The sequence below is a fragment of the Gekko japonicus genome, unplaced genomic scaffold (assembly GCF_001447785.1).
Source record: "Gekko japonicus isolate JY-2015 unplaced genomic scaffold, Gekko_japonicus_V1.1 scaffold3712, whole genome shotgun sequence".
NCBI classification, from domain to species: domain Eukaryota; kingdom Metazoa; phylum Chordata; class Lepidosauria; order Squamata; family Gekkonidae; genus Gekko; species Gekko japonicus.
Window position 1 is genome coordinate 108110 of NW_015175480.1, and position 6744 is coordinate 114853.

The window sequence follows — 6744 nt, forward strand, 5'->3', positions numbered from 1 at the left end:
CCTTCTGACACACTTCCGGTGATGTCATGGGTATGTGGCATATGCAAATAAGTTATGCTAATGAATTATGCTAATGAGCTCCTGCACCTCTTTTTCTACGAAATGACCCCTGGCTATGAGGAGGAACTGGGCATTCCAGCAATGCTTGCCAGGCTTTAAAGGGCTTCTTCTTAGGACCACAGGTTGAAATCTCTGGGTCATCAGCTTCTTTTAAGACTTCTGTACATTCCTGTTTCTGTTGACTGTTGCACATGTATATTGGCGATGGAGACAACAATTTGGCATTAGCACATCCTCAGCTTCATGTTATATTTAGTGTATAGCTAATTTCCTTTAAAATGTGCATGGTGGTCTGATGTGAGTGGCCCGCAAACGTGCCGATGGGGAGGGGTACGAGTTGATCTTTGTAGGAGGGTTGCAGCCTGGGATGTGAAAGGTGCCTCTCCCAAGGTGTAATGCCAAGGGATGGAGGCAGCTTTTTGCCCCGATAGGTCCTCATGGCACGGAGTCGGCAATGGTACCTAGAGGCACACACTGGACCGAGCGCGCAAGAGACCCTCCTGAACCGATCTTCCCTACCACAGAAATGAACGCAAGTAAGAACAGGTGTAAACTTATGATTTAGCGAGTCTCCACTTGATTGCTGGTAGTAAAGCCGACCTGAAGCCCCAAACAAGCGGTGGTGGTGGGGAATCCCCATCCCGAACAGACTGAGTTAAAGCGAGAGGTGAAGGCGGCTTGAAAAGAGTGAATGGTGATGGAGTGAGGTGCAGATTAGCAACAAAGTGATATTTCCAGGCTTAAAGAGGCCTTAAGAGACTTTTAAAAACTTCCTACTAAGTAAAAACAATGACGCAGCGTGCAGAAAAAATGGTGGCGAAAGCAAAACTTACAGGAGCAGCAAGCTCATTGTCTCCGGTTACCAAACCGGAAACAGCCACAGACTTCACCAAAATGATTGCTGCAGCCCTGCACCCTCTAGTGGACCAGATGACCACTCTCAACCAGAAAATGGATATGATGTACAAGAAGCTTCAAGATACTTCAGCAAAAACAGAGAAGATAAATAAGAAGCTGAAAAAAGTTGACCTTAAGTCCAAAAAGTTTGAACAAAGACTGGAGGTGGTGCAAAAAGATAAAATCTCTGAGAATCACCAATTGCTATCCCTCCAAATGGAAAAATCAGCATATGTCCTGAGATTTCAGAACATTTCTGAGCAGAAAAGTGAAAACCTGAAAGAGATTTTAAGCAAAGAATTGGCCCCCGTGGTAAGATTAACAGTAGAAGTGATACAAAATGACATGGATATAGTATACCATACATATCCAAAATATATAAAGAAAAATAAGCTGCCCGGGGAAATATTTGTTAAATTCTCAAAAAGGTCAATAAGAGTCTTAATCCTGAAAGCGACAAGCAGAACTGTTTTGAAAATCCAAGAGAACAAACTAAAATTTTAAAAGATATTCCATTTGAGATCACAAAAAGAAGAAGAGAGTACAGAGACCTGGCACAGTTTCTTCAAGAACACAACACCCCATACCGATGGTTAACCCCGGAAGGGCTTACTTTCAACTTCAATGGCAAAAAAAATAATAATGACTCTGTCTTCAAAGCGAAAAAATTTCTTGAGCACCACCAACAAGATAAAGATGGATCTGAGAAACTGGAGGACAACAAGGATTCCGAAAAAGAAGAAGACAAAACTTAGGAAAGTTCTACCAACTATTCGTCGGCTGAATCCTTAGATTTTGAAGCAGAACTAGGGGCTACGGCTCCTAAGCCCCCCCAAAATAAAAAGGACTTTGAAAAGAAACGTAGAGGAAGGAAATAAGTAAAATAATGAAACTCTAATGGTCTGATAATTATCAGGAACTAATAACCCTTAACTAAGAAGCATACACTCTAACCAAATTTGTTTGTGAACACTCACTCAGTCATCTATATAACTATTGTATTAACTCTCAAGCGTTACTACTTTGACAATAGGGAATTATCCTTACTTTAAACAATTGTATTAACGATCTCTTGCTACTCGTAGTTTTAGTTTGTTCCCATCCCCAAACCCTATAGGTGTGTAGTTTAGAAAAGCAATAAAAATGTTTTTTAAAAAATGTGCATGGTGAATGCTCTGTACATTCATAGAAACCATGTGCTACAATTCATAGTGATGTGGGGAGGTGCTGCTTCCATTTGTATTGCCAGTCAATGTGACATCACGAGGTCCCATCCCTTGCATCTCGGGGTTTGGGTTGCTAGAGATCTGGCAACTCCGTCCATGAGACTTCCCTTAGAATTGCAAAATGGAAGCAGTTGTTGCCCTGTCCAGTAGAATCCTTTTCCTTCTCACTCTAAGATTATCTTCAGGGAGCAGAAAGGTGCTGCACATAATGTCCATGTAAAAATACAAGCCCACGTGAGGGATTCAATGGGCACTTTGTGGAAAGTACAAAACCCTGTTCAATGGCCAGACTAGGGTTGACAGGTCCCTCTTGGCAACCAGCATAAGGTGGCGGGGAGACTTACCAGGAGCCCTCACTGGCAACACACTGACATCACTTCCTGTGCACACAAGAGATGATGTCAGAACATCACTGGCAAAGCTAGCGATGCTCTGGCATTGCAAAAAACCACTGTTTTTACCCAAATGCCAGAGCATTCCTGGTACCCCCCCCCAGTATCACTTGTGGCCACATGGGGAGTGATGTCAGCACTTCAGGACACTGCTGACATTCCCCCCATTTGGTGCCATTCCCCTCCCCCTGCTGGCTAGCTGAGCAGTAGCAGGGAGGGCCCACTGGAGGTGGAGGATTCCTCACCCCCAGTGGACACCGACAACCCTAGGCCAGACAGTTAGGAGATGTAACCCCAAAGTCTGTTGCTCACCAGTTTTTTGGAAAGAACAAATGCTCATGAGTTTATGAAGGCTTTCATTGTGTTTAGATTTTATGGGCTATGTAGCAAGTAACATTTTATGACAAGTAGCAACACTTTCCATCCCCATTATGGATGGCACATGGCACACTGCTGTGCTCATGAAACCATTCATTTCTCTCAGTTTATATTAATGCGGTGGCTGAGTGCCAGAAGCATTACATAAATGATTGATTCCCCGCTGTGTTCTTTTGCCTGTGTAATATGGCCAGCTTATGCTAAAGGCAATTTTAAAAATAAATTTATGAGCCCCAGGGCTTTGCACATCTGGCTCAGGCTCTTCTTTACATTCCTGAATTCAGGGGATCCCTATCCCAGCTGGCTTGAACATGGCGTGGTTACAGCCCAGCTATGCAGGCCTGAAAGTCCGTTCCAAAGCATTGCTCTGCCATGAAAACTCACAGGGTGACCCCAGGCCCATCGCAAGCTCCCAGACTAGCCTACCTCACAGGATTGTTGTTGTGAGGACAATGTGGAGAGGGAGGGAATGATGTGGCATTTGGGTTCCTATGTGGGGGGGAAAAGGTGTTGTTGTTTTTTGCCGTCAAGTCACAGCTACCCTATAGGGTTTTCCAGGCAAGAGACCTTCAGAGGTGGTTTGCCACTGAGTGCCTCTGCATCACAACCCTGGACTTCCTTGGTGGTCTCCCATCCAAAAACTAGCCAGGGTCGACCCTGCTTAGCTTCCAAGATCTGATGAGATAGGGCTAGCCTGGGCCATCCAGGTCAGGGCAAGGAGGGGAAAGTAGGATATAATTTTAAAAACTTGGGAAAAGATTCCAATGGGGTGTGTTCCACCTAGGGATGCCAGTCCTCAGGTGGGGGTGGGGGATCCCCTGATTTGGCAGGCTCCTGCCCTCTGCTGGCCAGCTGGCTGGTGGGGGGAGCCCTTCCCCTAAGCCCCACCCCCGGCAGCATCCTGTGAGATTTAAAGGGCCCTCCGTCTGATTGTCAGGAGCATATGGCCCACTGACCAGCTGGAGGGCCCTTTAAACCTTGCAGGAGGGGAGGGAGAGGGGCGGCCGCTGGCCACACACCTGAACTCTGAGCGGCAGATTTGCCTCTTGGAATTCAGGTGTATGCCCCCACCTTCTTGTGGAAAGCATTTAAAGGAACCCTTTAAAGGCTCTGGGCAAGAAGTGGCGAGAGGGGGGGGGGGGGGGGGGAACTGAACTCCAAGTGGCAAATGTGCCACTTGGAGAACTGGTGTGTGGGGGCAGGGTGCCAATCTCCAACATGATGACATCACTGTTGTGGGAAATCATCATGTTGGGGATGTCCCCACCTGCTCCAGAAATGCCCCCCAAAGTCCCCCACCGCGGACTAGGAAGGACCTGGCCACTCTAGTTCTACCTGTAGTCTGCAGTGGCACTCTCCATTCTAGGGGCTTATGCTGCTTCATGTGTAAATGCAAACCCATTCATGGGAAGCATTAAAGAGAGCACTGAGGCAGACTGCCCTTGCAACTGCCCCTCTGCAACCACACGCATGAGTTGTCCTCCACTTGAAAGGCTGATGGGGCCTAAAAGATAAAGCATCTTTAAAAAATACTTTGGGCCATATAAAGTGACCAAACAGTTGTTTCGAGTCTCTTTATTTTTACCCGCTCTTTACACTTGGCATTGCCACTCTGTTCTGGGGATAAGATTTTGGGCAGAATTGTGTGTATAACAGAAATACGGTGTGACTCATGCATGCCATTTTGGGTGGTTTAGGTCTATTCTAGCATGTAGGTGTTTGTATAGAGCAATTACATAAGTGTCAGTAGCTAAGAACTTTTGACATTTGTGGCAGCCTAACAGAGATTCTTTCATAAACAAAAATGTTCAAATGAAGGATTTATTCTCATATCTAGAGATCTATTTATTGGTTCGAGGAACATTTGGCTAAAGTTAATTTATTATCTCAGCATGTTGCATTTCCTCTAAAAGAAGGAAATAATTTTCAAAACAACTAAGACACATTATATAAAAACTTCCTGAAATCACAAATTATTCTTTGCAAATGTAAAGAATCATTTGTGATTTCAGGGAGTTTTAATACAGATTCTTTCGAAATGTGTAAAGAATCATGCTTTTTTACACAGAAAGTGGTTATAATGTGGCATTCACTGCCAGAGGATTTAGTGATGGCCAGGAATAAACAGCTTTAAAAGGGGATTAGATAGGTTCATGGAGGATAAGTCTATCAATGGTTACTAGCCATGGTGACTGAGGGAAACTTCCACATTCAGAGGCACTGAGCCTCTGAATCCCAGAGCCAGGAGGGATCAGGGGAAGCCCTCGGCCTCTATACCCTGTTGTTGGCCTTCCAGAGGAACTGGTTGGCCACCGTGTGAGACAGGATGGTCTGGTCCAGCAGGTCTCCTCTTATGTTTTTATGAATAAACTTCCATACATCTGAATCAGAACTGACCAAAAAATTTGATTGTCGTTTCCAAGGCCTAAAGAAAGAAAGTGAATCATTTCACTTGTGTTTGACTCTATTGTATTGTAACCAGGGATCATTTCATAGAAAAAGAGCTGCAGGAGCTCATTAGCATAACTTATTAGTATATGCCACACCCCCTGACATCACCGGAAGTGTGCACCAGCCCCTCTGACAGGCAGAAGCACCTGAGATCCATTCTTTCCCCCCTCTCCTTTCCCTTCGCCTCCAAGTCCGGCGAAGGAAAAGGGGAGGGGAAGGATCTCAGGCGCTTCTGCATGCCCACAGCCAGCCTGGGTGAATTATAGAATCATAGGCTCATAGAGTGGGAAGGGACCTCCAGGGTCATCTAGTCCAACCCCCTGCACAATGCAGGAAATTCACCAATACCCCCCACACACCCCAGTGACTCCTGTTCCACGCCCAGAATATGATTTTTTAAAAAACCCTCCAGGATCACTGGGGGCCAAACTGGCCTGGAGAAAAATTGCTTCCTGGCCCCAAAGTGGCGATCAGCATTTCCCTGGGCGGGTAAGAAAGGGCCACAAGAACTAAGCACTGATGCAACCCTTCCTGCTCTACCTCTTGTGATTTGCCTAAGTTCACACAATCAGCATTATGATCCTTTTAAAGTTGAAAGCATGATATAAATGCAAAGGACTATTTGTAAGATTATCTGTAAGACATCTCATCTCACTTCTGGCAATCACTTGGAGAGACCCTATCACTCAGCTTCCATTGCCCCACACACACCCCACACTGGAATAAGAACATAATATCAGGCCATACCACATTGCAATAAAGCCCCTACAACTGTATACAGAAATACAGAAATACTTCCCTACCATTTGCCACAACTAGCCCACCACACAACCAGGATCAAGACTCCTAAGTGGACCAACAGACAGGCATACACTCGTTTGAGAAACTGAGTATTACATTACAACACCTCTGGAACATTACAGATCAGTAGAGGCAGCACTGCACAGTGGTCAGAGTTGCAGATTGATGTGGGGAGACCCAGGTTTGTATTCTCACTCTGCTGGCTGAGTGACCCCGGGCCAAATCTCCCCTTCTCTACCTAACCTACCCCACAGGGTTGTTGTGAGGATGAAATGGAGACTCATGGGCAGGGTCCCCAGCTTCCCTGGCAGGAACACTATGTTAAGAAATCTCTCACAATTATGCAGCCATAGCAGGCAGGAGGGAAGGAGGCGAATACCTCCAGCGCCAGAGACTAGTAGAGGAAGAGTGAAACTTTGGGGACGCACCCGTGCACCAGAGGACCAAGGCAGCAGGAGGCAAGAAGCCTGAGCGAGCTGGGGGCCCGTAGAATTGGACCCCCTGGTCCAATGTTCTTCAAACGTGGTTGGTATCTTGGG